This window comes from Nerophis lumbriciformis, linkage group LG07, assembly GCF_033978685.3.
Source record: "Nerophis lumbriciformis linkage group LG07, RoL_Nlum_v2.1, whole genome shotgun sequence".
Lineage (NCBI taxonomy): Eukaryota > Metazoa > Chordata > Actinopteri > Syngnathiformes > Syngnathidae > Nerophis > Nerophis lumbriciformis.
The window spans coordinates 44,698,904-44,721,778 of NC_084554.2; the positions used below are offsets into that span (position 1 = coordinate 44,698,904).

Genomic DNA, 22,875 nt, shown 5'->3' on the forward strand with positions numbered 1-22,875 from the left:
TCATGGAAGAATTTGGGTTTCACTTAAAGAAATCCACCTTTATGCATGAAATTTACTGTCAACATAAAATAAATAATAATTTCTTTATTGTTGTATCTTTACTCTTATTTACGATTTTCCAAGATTTTGTTAATAATTTAAAATCATGGAAACATTTGGATTTCACTTTAAGAAATCAACCTTTTATGTATGAAAAAATTTGCTTGACTATTATTAATAGTCATTTCTAGATTGATGTATCTTTTCTATTTTTTACCATTTTGCAAGATTTTATTAATGATTTAAAATCATGGAATAATTTGGGTTTCACTTAAAGAAATCCACCTTTATGTATGAAAATTACTTTCAACATAATATTATTAGTAATTTCTAGATTCTTGTATCTTTTCAATTTTTTTTTACCATTTTCCAAGATTTTATTAATAAAATAATGGAAGGATTTGGGTTTCACTTTAAGAAATCAACCTTTATGTATTAAAAATGTTGCTTCCAAAATAATAATATTAATAATAATTTCTAGATTGCTGTTTTTCATAATTATGCCAAATGTAATCTCTTCAACCGTGAATCTGGACATCTCTTAATGCAAAGAATACAAATTATTAAGAGAAAAAAACTAGCATAGCATGCATGTGCTGTAAGTAAATAAGTAACAGTGGTTTTATTGCTGAAATATTATCTGTAATTTATATTGGTTTTAGCGTGTTTATTAGTAATCAATGTGAAGGATATCTTCAGTGGTTCTTCTGAGGCCCTCGGAGGACAAAGTGTCAACCCCTGTGTTCAAAAGATGTAATTAATGCCAAGAAATGACTTTTTTTGATGGTACTTGGTCTGCCTCCCGTCTTCCATGTTATGATGTTGTTGTAGAGGCGAGCTGTGAGAGAAAGCATCTGGAAACAATTTGACTCCTCAAAGCAGGAGGGGAGGAGACGGCAGAGATGGAAGAAGTGGGGGGAGGAGAGTCAACGGCGTTTTCTTTCCGTGGGCGCAGTGATCAAGACGTCCCAGTCCACTAATGATAGTGTTGGAGCTTTGCTCTTACATTTCTCCCCTCTTATCGATTGTTGAATATGAAATGTTGTTTTTTGCCAGCCGGTGTCGAAGCTAAATATGTCCACGGCAACGTTGAAGCCAAGGAACATAGAAAAATAAGCACCCTGGCTCCAAAATGAAGTGTACTTCTAGTAGGGCTGGGCGATATGGCTGAAAACTGTGTCACCATACAATTGTTTTGTATCGGTCGATATAGGTAATATTAACATTTTTTATTACTTTTGAAAATATTTGGCATAGGAGAAAAATATTTGAAATGTAAAAAATGTTATTACAAATATAACCTTCCTCTGAGTATAATCATCTCAGAAATGCCAACACAAACACGGAAAACACTCAAACAATGTAAACAAAATGTTAAAATCACATTGAACTTTTAACAATAAGCTCTTAAAATGAAGGTTCAAAAATAATGTGTAAGAAATACTTCATAAAGTGTAAGAAAATAGTGCAAAGTGTGAAAATGTAAACATAGAGGAGAACCTGAGAAGAACTATTTTCTGCAGGTTAACTGCCAGGAAGTTACGACTGTGCTCTAAAGGGTGAGCGCAACAAAGGTGGTGTGGTATTACTGATTACAAGCACCTTGGTCTGACTACGAACCCTTTGGGGGAAAAAAAAAAAAAACTGCCATTCCGGTGACTTTCCCCGTTTTATCCACAATTTCTCCATATTTACTTTCTCTTCTCACGTCATGCAAAGAATCAACAGTGAGCCAACAAGATGACGCAACCAAACTCGATAGCTCAGTCAGCGAGTGCTTTTGCTCATGCAACCACTTCCTGTTTCTTCAGATGAAGAAAAATGTACATATCGAAAGTTTTATCAAACACATTTTTAATTGATATGGATTACGTGCCTATCGCGATATATATAGATATCGTTTTATCGTCCAGCCCTAACTTTTATAACATCCGATTTAGGGATGCAATGATAAGAACATTTCGTATTATTACAAGAATCCTTCAAGATTTGTGTCGCAAAGGGTTGGGATAGGATGACACTATACCAACATCTGCTGCCAAAGAGTGGACAAATAGGGGTGTAAAACTAGTAAGGGTGTCAAAAATCTTTTTGAACGAATCGCTATTCTTACTTGTAACGATTCTTAATCGATTCAAACAAATCACAAATCGATTTTTGAATTTTTTTTTTATTTATTAATTTTTTCTCAATCTGTCCTGTCCAGCCACTCAAACGCAAATTATATTGTTGATGTAGATGATCATATCTGCTGTACAGATTTACTTTCGAAAAGAGAAGTGTTGGATACTTCTCTTGTTGACTTTATTAAATGTTTGGGTAGAATTCCATCCAAAAAAGAAACTGTTTACTTTGAAGTAATACAGAAATTTATCAGAGCTGTTATCTGTTTTATGGAGGAATGTAGTTAATCATAGAACTGGCAACCAATGTTGTTAAAAAAAAGTATTGATTTTGAATCGAGAATCGATTCTGAATCGAATCGTTACCTGTGGTGCCCAAAGATTCACAGCTATAGTAACGAGTGATCTATATATCCATAGATTGATTTATATTCCTCGAATTCAATTACATTGATCTGTACTCTGCCGGTTGGCCTTCCATGAGTATCGATGTAACAGCGATTTAAAAAGTAATTCATTGATTTTATCGATACTAGAAAAGGAAACATTGACTTTAAGAACGGCAGACTTCATTTAAAGTTGTTTTTAGCATTTTTAAATGAATTAACACGTAAACTTTACGCCGACCACACCGTTAAAGCAGTGTTCATGGAGAAGCACTGAAGCAACACGAAGTAAGATTTGGTTTCACTTGTTAAATATTACTGCAACGCTGTTTATGCAAATGAGAGTCGTGCACATGTTTGACTATTTGTTGACGAGTTATCTCAGTGTGTTGGCGCAAGGATGACATCACAGGAGGTCGAATGTGATGTGAGTTGAATGAGCGCAGTCAGCGCGCTCGCTTCAAAAGAGTAGAAGTTCCTTTGTTTTTGTGTTTCAAACGAGTGCTTTAAACAAGTAAGAGCTACAAACATTGGATGGCTTCAACACCAGCAGATGTTTGAAACCTCCCGGCTTTAGAGACATAACTGCAGATCAGTTACATCATCTTGCGGATGCAAGTAAGGAGGGATATGGGACCGTCACCTACATGCTGTTGCCCAATCACCAAGGTCTGGGACACAGTGCTTTCATCATGGGAAAGTCCAGGATCGCACCTTTAAAGCCTGTGACAATCACACCTATGGAATTGACAGCAGCTGTGGTGGAAGGTCGAATGGATAAGATGAGGATAAAGCTGCAAGACTCTGTTATCTGGTCAGACAGTACCTCTGCTCCGAAATATATCAAACATGAAACGTCAAGGTTTCGCACCTGAACAGAGTCACCGAGAACCTCAGGATGTCTAATCCATCTCAGTGGAGGTATGTGCCTACCACACATAATCCGGCAGATCTTGCCTCCAGAGGTGTGTGTGTGGAATATTTTCTAAAGAATGAAATGTGCACGTGTAGTCCCACTATTCTCCTGCAACCAAAGGATGCTTGGCCTGTTGATCCGGATGACTTTGTAGAGTTACCGTCTGGAGACCCAGAAGCCAAGGTTTCCGCTATTGTTTCCGTGGAACAAGAGAAAGACGAGGCTGTGACAAGTCTGATAAAGCGCAGTGCATCATGGACACGTCTTTTAAGAGTGATGGCCTGGATACTAAGGCTTAAGGCTTTGCCATTGCGTTTCAGGCAAGAGAAGCAAGTCAATGCCCATGTTTCTCAGTCTGCATCAAATGGAGAAAAGCACAAATGTTAAGATTTGCCAAAGTTACCTCTTATTAGAAGAAATCAATGACAGTGACCTGGAAAATATCAAGTTCTGTCAGAGACAGAAGTACTCAGAAAAGTTTTTTTTTGCCTCCAAAGAGGAGATAATGTAAAAGTAAACAGTCATATCTACTGGAAGATGTTTTTTTGAGAGTCGTAGGTCGGCTTAGTAAACCAGAGGAGTCTAAACACCCAACCATCTTCTGTTTCTCAAAACCCAGCCCTGTTTACCATCTGGTCTGTTTCACAAGGCGGACAGTTATGAACACCAGAAGTGGACAAAGGTCAGGAGGACCTGGAAACATGGTGCTAATAATGGATGATTCTGCACCTCAAAGGGTTGGAAGGGTTGGAAGGAGTATATTTAAGGTTTCTCATTGTATCCCATTGGGTTGAGTTTTTTCTTGCCCTGATGTGGGATCTGAGCTGAGGATGTCGTTGTGGCTTGTGCAGCCCTTTGAGACACTTGTGATTAAGGGCTATATAAATAAACTTTGATTGTTTGATTGACTCAAGCAGTTCCAGAGAAAAGGGGACAAGTACGGCAGACCCTGACAAGCACCCTCAGCAGATCTGTGACCAAAATCTGTCTTCTTCAGGAGTCTCCACAGTCCTGAAGGTTGTTTTGACTTGTTTGACTTAGACTCGATGTGAGTGTTGACTCACTTAGGACATGTGCTGGTAACCTCTGTCCTAGACTTGACATGACATGCTCAAGAAGATTGGCTCAAGATCTACCATGAACTTTATACTTAGGATGGACTACAGGCACTTCTCAAAAAATAAAAAGAGACAACCTGATGCATTGTCTACAAAAAAACAATACAAAGGGCCCAGGAATTTGTATGATTTGTTTATGTGGGTTATGTGTTTGTAATTATTACTCAGGCATCTAAATGACCTAAAACACCTAAATGATCTAGAACAGGGATATCAAACGTACGGATCAGGCTCGCGAACAGGTTTTATTCGGTTCGCTAGATAAGTTTCCTATGTATAAAAATGAGCTGAAATTTTTTAATGACAGAAACTGCTATTCTAAATGTGTCCACCGGACGTCACATTAGCAATTTTTTGTATCCCCTGCCGTGAGCACATGCATGACTTCAGAGGGGGCGGAGCTACATGCCATGTTAAGATAGAGGTAACACTTCCGTGTTTGGACGCCCCCCACCCCTTGATAATCTGTACATTTCTTGTTGTACTTATGACTGCATGGGGACACATTTTCTGGGCGCACATAAATATGCTGAAATATTATGTATCCACTTGTAATTTCTCGTGTGATTAATGAAATTAGTCCAAATTCACAAGTTTTGTTGTAGATGATGCTGCATATGTACAGAATAAACCACATGATGTTAGTACATCAGTGGAGAAAAACGAGTAAATTACATTAATAACATCCAGTAATTTGATTTCAATATAAATAATAATTTAATCTTCTAATAGATTAAAAATGAACACTAATGGGAGCATTTTAAAACTGTAACGGACTCAAATCCGCCTATCATTATGATGAACATTATCACATAATTTATTTAGAAAGTATAAATAACGACAAATAAAGATAAAATACTATATTAACCGGAACATGTAGTTGTAAAAAAACAAAAAAAAACATTATGATTTGTACATTTTCAGATTGTGCTTGGTCTATTTTTAAACAATCTGAAGTCTGTTATTTTTAGGTTATCATGCCATGATTTTGCCAGTCCGACCCATTTGGGAATAGACCTTCCTCCACGTGGCCCCTGAGCTCAAATAAGTTTGACACTCCTGATCTATAACATCTTAATGATCCAAACAACTAAAAGGTCTAAAACGTTTAAATTATCTAAATGCTCTAAAGCATTGAAACACTTAAAACTAAACCTAAAAATACTTAGATTACATACATATACAAAAGATTTAAAACATCTAAAAGATCTAAAACATTACATGAATAATCAGTTAATCTCAATGTGAACAAAAGCCCGCATTTAGTGATTTTAACTGCGTAAATTCATTAAGACCATCCACTAATGAACTTCTTCATGATAAAGTCCATCTAGTCATTAATGTGCATTATGTAAATAATGAATTCATTAATGCACAGGAAGTGAGCCCCCCCGAGAGTCTGTAGCGTATATGAGGAATGCAGGAAGTGGCGTGTTAGCGTAGCTTCTCTGGTGCTTCTTTGGGTCCACGCGCGTGTGTGTGTGTGTGTGTGTGTGTGTGTGTGTGTGTGTGTGTGTGTGTGTGTGTGTGTGTGTGTGTGTGTGTGTGTGTGTGTGTGTGTGTGTGTGTTTGTGTTTTGCCATATGGATAAAATCACATATTTTTTTAGAAAACGGTCCATGTTTGAAATTATGACCACCCTCAAAAACAGTTTTTAAATATTTTCCTATTTTTTGTCATTTAATTTTAACAGCCCCGATGTCAACAAAGAAAGTGATTGATGTATAAAATGCTTTTTTTATACATTTAATTCATAAACTGTAAATTATAAATATAATAGCTGAAATGACACTCACTCATGTTTGCTGTTTACAGTGAATCAATTTACAATTCAATTCCACATTAAAATGTTATTGACCACGTTTCCATGTGTACAATATGAATATTGATATTCAAAATGTGTCTGTATCACCAAGGATTCTTAATAGGACTAGTTGTTAAAGATCCCTAAATATTCAGCACAACAATTAAATGGGGTTGGAGATGTCCTCTTGGGTGGGGTGGAGTTTGGCAATAATAATAATAATAATAATAATAACAATGTGGTGCCACCAGTACAACACATCTTCAGTTGTGTTCCCCGACGTCATTGGGCGTTTCGGCCATTTATCACAAGACACCCTCTGCCGAGGTTGGCCCACCATAGGCTGATCAGACCTGGGTGTGAGAATATTTCTGTTTACATGGTAGTCCGCTTAATCCCAAGGTTTGTCTGTTTGTGACGTGAAAAGCATTGCGTGTGTACATATTGTCAAATATCGTGCGTACAAAAGCGTCTTGTTGAACTTTTTCACATGATGAAGAATTTAGTATTGATAGATAACATGTCCATCATAATATTAAATTATTAAAGGATATTCATTTGTTTCCTCCTCACCAAACAAATGTAAATATTTACAGTATGCCATGTTGGAGTAAACAAATCCCACAATGCTTTGCCATATGAGCAGTGATCATGCAGAATAACTGCTTCATGTATACCTTTATATCAGCTAATATTGGATTAATACATATTTCAGAGGTCCCATTTCACTTTTTATCAACCCCAATCTGAAGAAGGTGTTTACATGTTTAGAAACACAATATTATCCGTAAATTCCAGACTATAAGCCGCTACTTTTTTCTTATGCTTTGCACCCTGCAGCTTATGAAGCGGTGCGGCTAATTTATGGATTTTTCGTTGCTATCGGCCACAAAAGCAAATAGTTTTCATTGAACACAAGCAGAGACGTTGAAAAGGTGTGTTATTGTTGTCCGGGGTCGGGACCCGGGGTGGACCGCTCGCCTGTATATTGGTTGGGAACATCTCTGCGCTGCTGACCCGTCTCCGCTCGGGATGGTTTCCTGCTGACCCCACTGTGGACTGGACTCTTACTGTTATGCTGGATCCACTATGGACTGGACTCTCACAATATTATGTTAGACCCACTCGACATCCATTGCATTCGGTCTCCCTAGAGGGGGGGGGTTACCCACATATGCGGTCCTCTCCAAGGTTTCTCATAGTCATTCACATCGACGTCCCACTGGGGTGAGTTTTTCCTTGCCCTTATGTGGGCTATACCGAGGATGTCGTTGTGGCTTGTGCAGCCCTTTGAGACACTTGTGATTTAGGGCTATATAAATAAACATTGATTGATTGATTGATTGATTGTTTGTGCTATGGCGCCATCTTTTGGACGAGTTTACTCAGTGCAGGTGCAGTGCTTTAAACCGTTCCGTCTTCCAGTCGTCAATAGCGTTTCTACTCGTATGGATTCTTCATTCATCACTCCAAGCAATGTTTGTAAGTTTTACAGCATAACTAAAACAATTTTTAGTTACTAGTAGTGTTTTCATGCATATTTGTACGTGCTATCGTAATGTAATCAAGCTAGCGTTGTTAGCATTAGCTAATATGTTAACACGTTTATGAGTGTCTGTGCGAGTATTATTAACTTTCAACGGCATTCTTTTTGTATTGTTCTAGTTTCACCAATTCCTCAGTAAATTCACCAAAACGTCACCGTGGAGTTATTGAGTCTGTTTAGCTGATTGGAGAGCTAGCTTCTGCAGCTGGTGGGTCCATTACGATGACTCCTGTTTTGTTGGTTCGGCCGTTTTACTGCCGTGTTACAGACACTGTTAGGAAACAATTATGGTACATTTACTAAAATTCTAAAATTCTGTGTAAATAACTCGTTTCACAACGTATATACTGTATCTGTGACTTTTACTGGAAATTGTTTTTCTTCTTCTAAAATTTAGTAGGCCCGGCTTATATTCGGGTGCGCTCTATAGTAGTATTATATTTTAGTTAATATTATAAATCACAGATTATTGGCGTCGATCTTTGGCATTTTGACGTATTTTGGTATCGCCCTACTCTATCAGAACTCCATCAGCAGATACAATAGATACACATACGATACCAGTATTGAGTGAGTAGATGGCGAGTTATTGTGATGTAGAGACATTTTATATTTTTACCAATTTTCCCAGGAGATTGCTCATATTTTTAAACATAAATGTTAATGCTTCTCTTAGACACACTTAATAGAGGTGTTGGTGAAATCCCCCGATGTCGTTTGCTGCTAAATTAACCACAACATTAGCGCCGCATAAAACATTATAAATGATAAATAAATGGGTTGTACTTGTATAGCGCTTTTCTACCTTCAAGGTACTCAAAGCGCTTTGACACTACTTCCACATTTACCCATTCACACACACATTCACACACTGATGGAGGGAGCTGCCATGCAAGGCGCTAACCAGCACCCATCAGGAGCAAGGGTGAAGTGTCTTGCTCAGGACACAACGGACATGACGAGGTTGGTACTAGGTGGGGATTGAACCAGGGACCCTCGGGTCGCGCACGGCCACTCTACCACTGGGCCACGCCCGTCCCATTATGTCACTACTCGTACCACATTTCCTATAAAAAAAAAAAAAAAAAACTTAAATCTTGTCCAGCTGTTTACTAATATATACTAGTGATGTTTAAAGGGCAACTGCACTTTTTTGGGGAATTGTACCTATCACAATCATTATGAGAGACAAGAAGACAAAAGTTTTTTTTTTTTTTCGCTTTCTAACATAAAAATCGGCTCGTTCTAGGTAGCTGGCAATGCAGCTAATCAATTCTACCTCTAAATCACATTACATACAAGAGAAGTATCCTACAACAAGAGAAGTATCCTACACTTCTCTTTTGTAAAGTAAATCTGAACAGCCGATATGGGCATCTACATCAACTATATGATTTGCCTGAGAAGCTGGACAGGACAAAAATAAATAAATTAATAAATCACATTAAAAATGCATTCAAAAAACATCAACAAAACTTAATTTACGTTCCGTAACCTGTATGTTTAAGTTAAAGTACCCATGATTGTCACACAGGTGTGGCGAAATGATTCTCTGCATTTGACCCATCACCCTTGATCACCCCCTGGGAGGTGAGGGGAGCAGTGAGCAGTAGCGGTGGCTGCGCCCGGGAATCATTTTTGGTGATTTAACCCCCAATTCCAACCCTTGATGCTGAGTGCCAAGCAGGGAGGTAATGGGTCCCATTTTTATAGTCTTTGGTATGACTCGGTCGAGGTTTGAACTAGGGCTGGGCGATATGGCCTTTTTTTAATATCTCGATATTTTTAGGCCATGTCACGATACACGATATATATCGCGATATTTTGCCTTAGCCTTGAATGAACACTTGATGCATATAATCACAGCAGTATGATGATTCTATGTGTCTACATTAAAACATTCTTGTTCATACTGCATGAATATATGCTCAGTTAAAATAGGAATATAGCGTGCATGGTAACATGATAAATGTTCAATCTCATATGCTGGGATGAAGGTGAATGTTTTGCAGCTATTATTAATACACTTGAAGGAGTTAATTGTAAACATATTCCGCACAGAGAAACATCCAAGCACAGCCTTTAAAAATGAAGTCCCTGATGTGGAAGAAGAAAAGTGACTGTTTCCTATTTGATTCAAGGAATGAAAGGCAGGCAGCCTTGCAGTGTGAGGTCGGCCTTCATTCCACGGACTGTGAATGAAACGCCGCCACTGAAGGGCTTCGCTTGTGTACGCTCAAGCACAATGAGCCCGGTGCTCATTACTTGCTCTTGTGTACGCTCGAGCACAATGAGCTCATTAACAGCCTCGTTAGAGCACTCGTAATTGTACGTGACTGAATGCCCCCCCCCTCCCCCCCCCCATCGTCAAATATTTATGTCACCTTCAGTTGTTTGAGCAAGCAGTTCCTTTAGTTTTAAACAAAAGTGAGGCTTTAGCATTGTTGAGTGGCGTGTTTACATTCTGTAGATCGACAAAGCAACACCTCAAAGACATGTTATTATAATGAATCAGAAAACATAAAGTGATATATCCCAGCTATTAGAATTGTATGCTGCTCTGCATCTATAATGTACAAGTAGTATAAAAGTATTTTGAGTAATTTGATGCCTTCCATGCAGGGTCAATTGGGACTGAATGAAGTAAAAATTACTTAAATGTACTAGGGTTGTCCCGATACCAATATTTTGGTACCGGTACCGGTACCAAAATGTATTTCGATACTTTTCTAAATAAAGGGGACCGGACAAATTGCATTATTGGCTTTTCTTTTTAACCAAAAATCTTACAGTACATTACATATATCAATCAATCAATCAATCAATCTTTATTTATATAGCCCTAAATCACAAGTGTCTCAAAGGGCTGCACAAGCCACAACGACATCCTCGGTACAAAGCCCACATACGGGCAAGGAAAAACTCACCCCAGTGGGACGTCGATGTGAATGACTATGAGAAACCTTGGAGAGGACCGCATATGTGGGTAACCCCCCCCCTCTAGGGGAGACCGAAAGCAATGGATGTCGAGTGGGTCTGACATAATATTGTGAGAGTCCAGTCCATAGTGGATCCAACATAATAGTAAGAGTCCAGTCCATAGTGGGGCCAGCAGGACACCATCCCGAGCGGAGACGGGTCAGCAGCGTAGAGATGTTCCCAGCCGATGCACAGGCGAGCGGTCCACCCCGGGTCCCGACTCTGGACAGCCAGCACTTCATCCATGGCCACCGGACCTGTGCCCCCCCCCCCTCAAGGAAAAGGGGAGCAGAGGAGAAAAGAAAAGAAACGGCAGATCAACTGGTCCAACAGGGGGGCTATTTAAAGGCTAGAGTATACAAATGAGTTTTAAGATGGGACTTAAATGCTTCTACTGAGGTAGCATCTCTAATTGTTACCGGGAGGGCATTCCATAGTACTGGAGCCCGAATAGAAAACGCTCTATAGCCCGCAGACTTTTTTTGGGCTCTGGGAATCACTAATAAGCCGGAGTTCTTTGAACGCAGATTTCTTGCCGGGACATATGGTACAATACAATCGACAAGATAGGACGGAGCTAGACCGTGTAGTATTTTATACGTAAGTAGTAAAACCTTAAAGTCACTTCTTAAGTGCACAGGAAGCCAGTGCAGGTGAGCCAGTATAGGCGTAATATGATCAAACTTTCTTGTTCTTGTCAAAAGTCTAGCAGCCGCATTTTGTACCAACTGTAATTTTTTAATGCTAGACATAGGGAGACCCGAAAATAATACGTTACAGTAGTCGAGACGAGACGTAACGAACGCATGAATAATGATCTCAGCGTCGCTAGTGGATAAAATAGAACGAATTTTAGCGATATTACGGAGATGAAAGAAGGCCGTTTTAGTAACACTCTTAATGTGTGATTCAAACGAGAGAGTTGGGTCGAAGATAATACCCAGATTCTTTACTGATTCGCCTTGTGTAATTGTTTGGTTGTCAAATGTTAAGGTGGTATTATTAAATAAATGTCGGTGTTTAGCAGGACCGATAATCAGCATTTCCGTTTTCTTGGCGTTGAGTTGCAAGAAGTTAGCGGACATCCAATGTTTAATTTCATTAAGACACGCCTCCAGCTGACTACAATCCGGCGTGTTGGTCAGCCTTAGGGGCATGTAGAGTTGGGTGTCATCAGCATAGCAATGAAAGCTAACACCGTATTTGCGTATGATGTCGCCTAGCGGCAGCATGTAAATACTACAGAGTGCAGGGCCAAGAACCGAACTCTGAGGAACTCCGCACGTTACCTTAACATAGTCAGAGGTCACATTATTATGGGAGACGCATTGCATCCTGTCAGTAAGATAAGAGTTAAACCACGACAAGGCTAAGTCTGACATACCAATACGTGTTTTGATACGCTCTAATAAAATATTATGATCGACGGTATCGAAAGCAGCGCTAAGATCAAGAAGCAGCAACATAGATGACGCATCAGAATCCATCGTCAGCAGTAGATCATTAGTCATTTTTGCGAGGGCTGTCTCCGTAGAGTGATTTGCCCTGAAACCGGATTGAAAAGGTTCACAGAGATTGTTAGACACTAAGTGTTCATTTAGCTGCTGTGCGACAATTTTTTCGAGGATTTTCGAAATAAAGGGAAGGTGGGACACCGGTCGGTAGTTTACCATGAGGTCAGGATCAAGGTTAGGTCTTTTGAGCAGAGGATGAATAACCGCTTTCTTGAATGCTAGGGGAACAGTGCCAGAGGAAAGTGATAAGTTTATAATATTTAGCACTGATGGACCTAATAATACAAAAAGCTCCTTGATAAGTTTCCCAGGAAGTGGGTCAAGTAAACATGTTGTTTGTTTTATCCCACTTACACGCTGTAATAGTTCCTCTAATGTTATTTCATCAAAAAGAGAGAGACTATTTTGTATTGCAGTATCCGTCGTAGATACAGTTGTATCTGTGTTCATAGAACCCAGTTGTAGCTGGGATGCGTTGTCTTTAATCTCCTTTTTAATGAGTTCAATTTTCTTATTAAAGAAATTCATAAAGTCATCTGCCGAGTGGGTGGAGCTATTGGGAGGAGTCCCTTGTTGGGTTAGCGATGCTACTGTACTAAACAAAAATTTAGGGTCGTTTTTGTTGAGGCGGATGAGATTTGAGTAATATTTAGCTTTAGCTAAGGTAAGCATGCGTTTATACGATATTAAACTATCACTCCATGCTTGATGGAAAACCTCAAGCTTGGTCGCGCGCCATTTGCGTTCCAACTTTCTACATGATAATTTATGAGCTCTGGTTTCCTCTGTAAACCATGGGGTGCGCCTTTTAGGGGCCCTTTTTTGTTTTAGCGGTGCTATACTATCAATGGTTTTGCGCAGGGCATTGTCAAAGTTGTTAGTGAGGTTATCAATAGAGCCGACATAATTTGGGAATGGTGCCATTACCGAAGGCAGTAGGTCAGCAAGAGTCATCGTTGTGGCGGCATTAATGTTGCGGCTGCTATAGCAGTTATTATTATTATTAGTTTGTTGACAATGAGTCAGAACTTCGAATTTTATAAGGTAATGATCGGACATTACTTTAGTATACGGGAGTACCATAACTTTGGAGGTGGTGACACCCCTGACCAGCACTAGATCTATCGTATTGCCGTTGCGATGCGTAGGTTCATTTATTATTTGTGTAAGACCACAGCTATCAATTATAGTCTGGAGCGCCACGCACTGAGGGTCCGATGGGGTATTCATATGGATATTAAAGTCCCCCATTATGATTATATTGTCTGCGTGCGTCACTAGATCAGCAACGAACTCTGAGAATTCATTAATAAAGTCCGAGTAGGGCCCTGGGGGGCGGTAGATAACAGCCATATCGAGAGGCAGCGGTGCGACAGACCTCATAGTAAGCACCTCAAACGATTTGTATTTATTATTTAGGTTAGGGGTAAGGTTAAAGTTTTCATTGTATATTAATGCGACCCCCCCACCCCTTTTAAGGGGACGGGCAATATGCGCATTCGTATAGTTAGGAGGAGATGCCTCATTTAGCGCAAAAAATTCGTCTGGTTTGAGCCAGGTTTCGCTAAGACCAATGACGTTAAGATTGTTGTCTCTAATGACCTCATTAACTAATAACGTTTTGGGAGACAATGATCTTATGTTTAAAAAACCCATATTATAAGTATTGGGCTGTTTTGACGAGTTTTTGTTTAAATTATCCGTAGTAGAAATATTAATAATGTTGCGTTTATTATACGTAGTGCACTTTAAATAGTTTCGACCATATCTAGGAATTGATACGACGGGAATTTTCAGATTGTTTGCTTGATGCTGCGATCGACTAAACGCATCATGATTTGCCACCTCAGTAGAATGCATATCTACCCCGGACACATTCACAACAGAAAACACATTATGTGAGTTGTGTGTTATTCTAAGAAAATTGCTATGCGTACAGGAATTATCCAGCCTGGCGCTGGCTAGTTCTAGCTTAACTGACTCCTCACCCGGACTAGCAGGCTCTGTAATTGCCTGTGACCGGGCTTGCTCTAGTGTAGTTAGTCAAATGTGACTTAAACAGTAGTCTATATTCTTAGACAGGATGATGGCGCCTTCCTGGTTAGGGTGAAGGCCGTCCCTCATCAGCAAGCCTGGTTTGCCCCAGAAAGAGGGCCATATATGTTTCTTATTGCAATAAATAAAATAGTGAACATACTAAACAACTTGTCTTTTAGTAGTAAGTAAGCAAACAAAGGCTTCTAATTTGTCTGCTGACGTATGCAGTAACATATTGTGTCATTTCTTATTCTATTATTTTGTCCAAATTATAAAGGACAAGCTGTAAAAATGGATTATTAATCCACTTGTTCATTTACTGTTAATATTTGCTTATTTTCTGTTTCAACATGTTCTATCTACACTTCTGTTAAAATGTAATAATCACTTATTCTTCTGTTGTTTGGATACTTTACATTAGTTTTGGATGATACCACAAATTTAGGTATCAATCCGATCATACATTGGTCATATTCAAAGTCCTTATGTGTCCAGGGACGTATTTCCTGAGTTTATAAACATAGTATGAATTTTAAAAAAAGGAAAAAAGATTTTGTGATGATAAAAAATATCGATGTAATCATAGTATCGACTCGATACGCTCTTGTACTTGATATCATTACAGTAGATGTCAGGTGTAGGTCTACCCATGGCATTTGTTTACATTCAGGAACGGCGTCATTAGCGCTGACGCCGGTGAGCTACGGTGTGTAGTGAAGCATGTTTAGCTATTCCTCGTCCTGCAGGGATGATACTTGTAAGAAACTTACTTTATTTGCCGCCATTGAGGCGAGGATTAGTGATTTAGAAGTAGCTAAAACACTGCCGACTGCAGATGGATTTTAGGCGCGAGCTAGCTAGCCATGTCTTAAAGCACCTCGCAGGGCGTTTCAGTGTTATAACTTCACCTTTATCTTTGGTTTTTAGGCCAAAACGCGTCGGTTCTGCCTTTTCTGTCTACACACTGTGTCTGCTTTTAAGTACTCCTTGATTGTGCGCTGCCAAACATGCTCCTCTGCTCGTAAAACCAGCAATGTCATGACATGAAGACGTGCCATCATGCCCGTAAAAAAAAAAAAAGGGGTACCGGTACTTGTCAAATAGAGTATAGTACCGTTTTTGATTCATTAGTACCGCGATACTATACTAGTATCCGTATACCGTACAACCCTTGTCATTAGTCATTACGTAATAAAAACATTTATTAAATAAATAAATCTGTTATTAAATGTGTCATTCATTTTATGTAAAGTTATATTTATTTAGTTCACTGTTTAATTAATTCTTTTTTTCACATTTTATTTATTTATACAACAATTTCATTAATTATTTAATGTTCTAATTAATTAGTTAATGTTTTAATTAACTATTTCACAAAATGTATTATTTCAACATTTAATTATTTTTATTACATTTATTTTTATTTTTATTTATTATTTAATTAATGAACCTCTGTGGCAGCTTCATGAATTGATTTTATCTTTCAAAGTCAATGGTCGGGTAATTAAATAATTAAGTTATTAATTAATTAAATCATGAAATAATAAAAAACTGAATAGGAAATAAAAAGTAAAATAAATTGTGAAATAATCAATCAAGACATAGAATAACTAAATAAATTGTGAAATAAATAATTAAATTGTGAAATAATTAATTGATTAGTTAAATAAGTAAACATTATTTTGTATTAAATTGATTGATGACACATTTATTGTATATATTTTATTCAAATTGTAATTAATTATTGACTATTAGTAATTATTTGAAGATGCATTTCTGTCCTATTTGACCCTGCATAGATTGTACAATCATACAGTGAAATAAACCATGTCATAAATGCTCCAATCCAAACCAAAATACTTTTTATTCAATGTCGTTAGTGCTGGATTTTGCCGTTTAAACAATACTTTTTGACTTATTCAAGATTTGTTTTCAGGCAATGATGTCATTTTCAAACATTATTAGCATATTTGTACTATATTATCCTGTTTTTGCTCCTATTTTTTTATTTGTATTGTTTTATTTAATTGTTTTAAGGGCAACAAACAAATAAACACAACATTAAGATAAGTAATTAAAAAAACATGAATGAAAAGGAGCAGAAAGAAGTACAAACTTGTAATATCTGCCCCATCTTCACACAGTTGTTGTTCAACTCAGGAGACCATTTTGGCAATTTTTTCCGTATTCCTGACATACGTATTGCATAACAAACAACAACAAGTCATATATTTTCATTATTATTATTATCATATATTTTTTTGTTGTCACAAATAAATAATTGTAGCTGTATGTAAAAACGGTGCCACTGAAGTGGCAGCTGGTTGCAGCAACCCTGTACTTGTTTATATCCTCCTGTGTGTTCTTTATTATTTCCCTCTAATTGTTTGTCTTTTTACCTTATTTTTGTGGACTTTTTAAATATTCACAGTGACACCATTGTTGGGGTAAATAAAGTCCATCCTTGTACTTGTACTGCAGTTTTTGCAGTATTCAACAGATTGAAAAGCAAAACGCACACTTTCATTGCCTCCCACATTTCTGGGATGCCTGATTCGACCACATTCTCGCTGTACAATAGTTGTATTAGAAACATCTCCTGAAAGAGGCCAGTGTGCTCGTTCTCTGTGGACGCAAATCACGTCGAGTGGACGTCTGCTCCTCCTCACGGCATCAAAGACCGGACCTGCTGATGGACTCCAGAAAGCCGCATTTCAAGCACACAAGTGTTCTTATCCGCACAGACTCCCTGATAAGGACGTGTGATGCTTTTCATCAAACACATGCTTGGCTTTTTTTTTTTTTAAGTCTGCTTGCTTCAAGTGCGAAATACAACGTGTGATGCTTTTCATCAAACACATGCTTGGCTTTTTTTTTTTTTAAGTCTGCTTGCTTCAAGTGCGAAATACACCAGTCCTTTTACTGTAATTAAAAAAAAGTTGATTCACATCCAAATCGGGATTCTTATTCATCCTAATTCTAAATCAATTTAAAAATGTTATATATACCGTATTTTCCGGACCATAGAGTGCAACGGATTATAAAGTGCACTGTCTAGTCAGATCTATTTTCATACAAAAGACGCACCGCATTATAGGGCGCATTCAAGGGGTCATGTTAATATATTTTTTTCTAAATGTAACACTTCCTTGTGGTCTACATCAGTGTTTTTCAACCTTTTTTGAGCCGAGGCACACCACCAGCAGAAATCATTAAAATATGAAACTCGATATTGACAATAAAAAGTCGTCGATATGACTTTAAAGCATAACTAAGCAGTGTTTCCCACACATTCATTTATTTGTGGCGGCCCGCCACGAAAGAATTACGTCCGCCACAAATGGATTTTTCGGCTTTTGACTCGCTCGACCACTCATAAAAGCAATGGGACTGTCTGTGAATGTTGCTTGTAGTTACAACTCCGGTGCAGTAGGTGGCGGTAGCCTACTATGCATTGTAACTCCGCCAATAGCACTTAATGCACCTGGTGGGCCAGAAGAAGAAGAAGAAGAAGAGGGACGGACGGACGGACGGACGGAATCAAAATACGAGGGTAATATAAGTGAAAGGTAGATAGGTTATAGCTGCATCGCTCGCGGCTCGTCATATATTTAACGTTAATCCGCGATTTCACCGAGCGTTTCACTGACGGTGAGCAGCCTGACGCTGCTTCATTAACACCGCCGCTGTTTGACTCGAGGTCCGGGCAGACGCACGTAGTAACAATCACCTGTTTTCATACCGACGAGCTAACGTGTCCAGGTTATAACCCTGTTGTCAATAAACACACATGGACTGAAGCTAAATTGTCCACTGTCCACTGCAGCATGTGAATGCAATGAAAATAATACAATCTGAGCCAACCAGCTGTTAAAATGTTGTCCAGGTTAATGTTTTGGCCATTAAAGGCCCTTCATTTCAAGATTTCAACTGTGATCGGGCTTTAAACAGGTGGCTGACCTGTTCAGATGGGTATAACTGCTACTGGTCAAATAATGTGAAATAGCATTTAATTTTACATGAATGCAATGCCATTTAAATGTAATTATAGATAATAATAATAAATACTGTGTAGTGTTGTAAATAGTCAACGGGGAGGATTTTAGTAAGATATAAGCCATGAGCACTACACAGCCAGAAAAAAACGTAGGCAGGACAAGTAAAAATATTGGGGCAAGTAGATTTGAGAAGTCGGGCAAGTAGAAAAAAACCTTAACGTTGAACCCTGCATGTGTTGAGCTGCTGCCGCTTAAGGTTAGACGGCACTGTACATAGAGCGCTTCTGCTCGTTAGTAATAAATTCTAATGTTGGATGTTCACTCCTTCACACAGATGAGTATAGAAAAATATTTTCAACGGCCAAAAAGGGCTCGACTTGGAGAGGAGGTAGGCCTACAGTCCGGACCACAGGTGCGACCTGTTCAGCAGCAGCAGGAGGAGGAGGAGGAGGTTGATTGACTGTGGCAGGACACCTCTGCCTCTGTTTTACTTCATGTTGCTGGTAAATAATATGGTTGTAGTAGTAGGCTAAAGTTAAATTATTTAGTATTCACTAATTAAAGGGGCAGAGCTTTAAGAGACATTTTAGCTTTTATATTTTATAAGATATATTTTTTGTAAGAACCACAATTAATAAATATATTTCCGTGAATCACTAATTGTTCAAATCTGTATATAAATATGTACATAAAATGTTGTAATTATATTCCAACTCCGCGTTCTTCTTGGTCATCGACGCTGCCGCCGCCACCCCCCAACCACACCACCACAAATAGATGCCTGTCCTGTGGGAAACACTGCTAAGCATGCAACACTATAGCTCTTGTCTCAAAGTAGGTGTACTGTCACCACCTGTCACATCACACCCTGACTTATTTGGACTTTTTTGCTGTTTTCCTGTGTCGTATTTTAGTTCTTGTCTTGCGCTCCTATTTTGGTGGCTTTTCCTGTTTTGTTGGTATTTTCCTGCAGCAGTTTCATGTCTTCCTTTAAGCGATATTCCCCCGCACCTGCTTTGTTTTAGCAAACAAGAATATTTCAGTTGTTTTTATCCTTTGTTGGGACATTGTTGATCGTCATGTCATGTACGAATGTACTTTGTGGACGCCGTCTTTGCTCCACAGTAAGTCTTTGCTGTCGTCCAGCATTCTGTTTTTGTTTACTTTGTAGCCAGTTCAGTTGTAGTTTCGTTCTGCATAGCCTTCCCTAAGCTTCAATGCCTTTTTAGGGGCACTCACCTTTTGTTTGTTTTTCAGTTTAAGCATTAGATACCTTTTTACCTGCACACTGCCTCCCGCTGTCGTCTGCATATTGTGATCACAATTAGCTACCTGCTGCCACCTACTGATATGGAAGAGTATTACACAATTACTCTGCCGACACTCAACAACAACACATCATTTGCAGACTATAATTACTGGTTTGCAAAAAATATTTTTTACCCCAAATAGGTGAAATTAGATAATCTCCCACGGCACACCAGACTGTATCTCACGGCACGGTTGAAAAACACTGGTCTACATAACATGTAATGGTGGTTCTTTGGTCAAAATGTTGCATAGATGATGTTTTACAGATCATCTTCAAGCCGCTTTCTGACAGTCGCCTCAGGAAGCGCCGTTTTGTGAGCGGTCTTATTTCCGTGGTTCACCTTTGGCAGCGTCTTTTCGCCGTCATCTTTGTTGTAGCGGTGTAGCGTGCAAGGACGGGGGTGGAAGAAGTGTCAAAAGATTAAGATAACTGTTTTAATGACATTCCGACTTTACTTCAATCAATAACGGAGCAGCATCTCCTTATCCGTGGCTCACCAGTGCAACAACAACACCGGAAATGTGTCCCGTGGAAAAACGTCCGTCCGGAATTCTCCAATAACTAAAGTTCATTTGGTGAATAATGTAAACTCACTACACCGGTATGTTTTAGCGCTTTCATGGCGAGTTTACTGACAGATATAAGTAAGAACTTTACACTACTTTATATTAGAAATGGCAACAGCGGAGGATGAATGTCCCATAACAAGAAGATAGAGAAAAAGAAGAAACATATCGACTACGGTGTCTCACGGACTACAAAGGCGGATGCGCGCAAATTTTCAGGACGTATGCAAATCCCAAATACATATCAGCTGTTACCATAAGGTAAGAAAAGTTGCTTTTGCATATTATTGCGAAACAGATAATATGTCTTACCTTATACACACACTATATTTAATACTCGTATGTTAAAACACAGTTCCTACCATCAAGCGGTGCGGCTTCATAGCTTACCAAAGTCGTACTAAAACATTTTGATAGATTTTTGAGCGCCGTGTGTAATGTTCTATATTTTCAAATGAACATGTAACATTTTGGTGTTGTTTACTTGTGTCATATTACAGTCTACACATATCTCTTATGTGTGACTGCCATCTACTAGTCACACTTATCATTTCACCATGTACCAAATAAAATAGCTTTGAGGTCGGTAAGCACAACCAAAATTATTCCGTACATTAGGCGCACCGGGTTATAAGGCGCACTGTCGAGTTTCGAGAAAATGAAAGGATTTTAAGTGCGCCTTATAGTCTGAAAAATACTGTATATAAGAATACATTTTTAAAAAGACGTGTTTAGGCCATCTCCATGAAACCAGAAGGAGCTTTTCTAACTTTTTTCAAAAAAGTTGTATTATAATTATTGAACCAAATAATACATTGCCAGAATAGGTTTGAATCGAGACTGGTGTTGAATCGAATCGTCAGCCTAGGAATCGGAGTCGGATGGAATCGTTAGGTGACCTGTACAAGAAAATAAAAAGTACATTGTTTTTACTGAAGATTTATTGGAACAAAGAAACCCTGATAACATGAATAAAGCTTTTAAATGACTTTTTATATGATTGAGGGAAATATGTAAAATGCAAAACATTTAGTACTTGTAGTAGTATAGTTATATTACTTGTAATAATGTAGTTGTAGTAGTGTATATGTAGTACTTATATTAGAGTACCTGTAGCTGTTTTGTACTTGTAGTAGTTATATTGAAGTTTCTTGTAGTTGTAGTACGTGTTATAGTGTACATGCAGTTTATTGTATTTGTGTTACATGTGGTATTGTAGTTTCTTGTAGTACAATACACTACTTGTAGTCATGTACTTGTAGTTGTCGGATACTACTTTTAGTAGTATTGTTTGTAGATGTTGTAGTGTATTATAGTTTTTTGTAGTATTAATAGTTTTAGTAGTGTATTGTAGTTTATTGTGGCTATAGTGGTATATTGTAGTTTTTTATAGTAATAGTACTTGTAGTAGTGAAATGCAGCTTATTGTAGTTGTAGTAGTTTATTATAGTTTTAGTAGTAAGTTGTTGTAGTGTGTTATAGTTTCTTATGGTAATAGTAGTGTATTTTAGTTGTGTGTAGTTTTAATAGTTTTAGTAGTGTATTGTAGTTTCTTGTGGTTATAGTGGTGTAATGTAGTTTATTGTGGTTATAGTGGTGTATTGTAGTCTTTTGGGTTCATAGTACTTGTAGTTGTGATTTGTAGCTTGTTGTGGTAGTTTATTATGTTTTAAGAGTAAGTTGTAGTAGTGTTTTGTAGTTTCTTATGGTTATAGTGCATTGTAATTGTTTGTAGTTTTAATAGTTTTAGTAGTGTATTGTAGTTTATGTGGTTACAGTGGTGTATTGTAGTTTCTTGGCGTATTAGTGCTTGTATTAGTGTACTTGTACTTCCTTGTTGTAGTACTTGTAATATAAGATAAGAGTATTTTTAGTTTCTTGTACCAGTAGTTGTAGTAGTATACTTGTAGTTCTCATACTTATAGTAGTATAGTCATTGTAATTGTTTGTTTTAGTTTGTTGTAGATGTGGTGCATTCTATTTTTTTTTGTAGTTTTAATAGTTTAAGTAGTGTATCGTAGTTTTTTGTGGTTATAGTGGTGTATTATAGTTTTTTATACTAATAGTATTTGTAGTCGTGAATTGTTGCTTATTGTAGTTGTAGTAGTTTTTTGTAGTTGTAATAGTTGTAGTAGTGTATTGTAGTTTAATGGCATATTAGTGCTTTTATTAGTGTACTTGTAGTTTCTTGTAGTAGTACTTGTAATAGTGTATTTGTAGTTTCTTGTACCGGTAGTTGTAGTAGTATACTTGCAGTTCTCGTACTTATAGTAGTATAGTAATTGTAGTTGTGTATGATAGTTTCTTGTCGTTGTAGTAGTATTCTCGTTGTTGTCGTACATGTAGTAGTATACTTGTAGTTTCTACTAGTTGTAGTACTTCTAGTGGTGTACTTGTAGTTTTTCATAGTTGTAGTACTTATATTAGTGTACCTGTAGTAGTAGTATACATGTTGTAGTTGTATTGTAGTTTCTTGTTGTTGTAGTACTTGTGGAAGTGTATTTTTAGTTTCTTGCAGTTGCAGTAGATATAGGAGT

General features: G+C 38.0%; 1 protein-coding gene across 1 annotated transcript in view; it reads left to right on the plus strand.

Annotated features, from left to right (window-relative positions):
• reck (reversion-inducing-cysteine-rich protein with kazal motifs) overlaps window positions 1-22,875 on the plus strand; it is a 65,698-nt gene that overhangs the window by 5,013 nt on the left and 37,810 nt on the right. The gene's annotated exons all lie outside the window — the stretch shown is intronic.